Source organism: Rhinoderma darwinii, chromosome 4 (genome assembly GCF_050947455.1).
Source record: "Rhinoderma darwinii isolate aRhiDar2 chromosome 4, aRhiDar2.hap1, whole genome shotgun sequence".
Taxonomy (NCBI): domain Eukaryota; kingdom Metazoa; phylum Chordata; class Amphibia; order Anura; family Rhinodermatidae; genus Rhinoderma; species Rhinoderma darwinii.
The window spans coordinates 249082110-249083273 of record NC_134690.1 but is presented as its reverse complement, the minus strand read 5'-3'; positions in this window follow the sequence as shown (position 1 = coordinate 249083273).

The window sequence follows — 1164 nt, the reverse complement described above, 5'->3', positions numbered from 1 at the left end:
GGCTGGGCATAGGGACACAGGTTGGTCCCGCTGCCCCCCCTTCCACCCCACCGGGACCTACCTGCAATCACCCTGGAACTCTGGCTGGGCATGGGGATGCGGTTTGCTCCCGCTGACCCCCTTCCACCCCACCGGGACCTACCTGCAATCACTCTGGAACTCTGGCTGGGCATAGGGACACAGGTTGGTCCCGCTGCCCCCCCTTCCACCCCACCGGGACCTACCTGCAATCACCCTGGAACTCTGGCTGGGCATGGGGATGCGGTTTGCTCCCGCTGACCCCCTTCCACCCCACCGGGACCTACCTGCAATCACTCTGGAACTCTGGCTGGGCATAGGGACACAGGTTGGTCCCGCTGCCCCCCCTTTCACCCCACCGGGACCTACCTGCAATCATCCTGGAACTCTGGATGGGCATGGGGATGCAAGTTGCTCCCGCTGCCCCCCCACCGGGACCTACCTGCAATCACCCTGGAACTCTGTCTGGGCATGGAGATGCAGGTTGCTCCCGCTGCTCCCCTTCCACCCCACCGGGACCTACCACCAATCACCCTGGAACTCTGGCTGGGCATAGGGATGTAGGTTGCTCCCGCTGCCCCCCCACCGGGACCTACCACCAAACACCCTGGAACTCTGGCTGGGCATGGGGATGTAGGTTTCTCCCGCTGCCCCCCCACCGGGACCTACCACCAATCACCCTGGAACTCTGGCTGGGCATGAGGATGCAGGTTGCTCCCGCTGGCCCCCACCGGGACCTACCACAAATCACCCTGGAACTCTGGCTGGGCATGGGGATGTAGGTTTCTCCCGCTGGCCCCCACCGGGACCTACCACCAATCACCCTGGAACTCTGGCTGGGCATGGGGATGTAGGTTTCTCCCGCTGCCCCCCCACCGGGACCTACCACCAATCACCCTGGAACTCTGGCTGGGCATGAGGATGCAGGTTGCTCCCGCTGGCCCCCACCGGGACCTACCACCAATCACCCTGGAACTCTGGCTGGGCATGGGGATGTAGGTTTCTCCCGCTGCCCCCCCACCGGGACCTACCACCAATCACCCTGGAACTCTGGCTGGGCATGGGGATGTAGGTTTCTCCCGCTGCCCCCCCACCGGGACCTACCACCAATCACCCTGGAACTCTGGCTGGGCATGAGGATGCAGG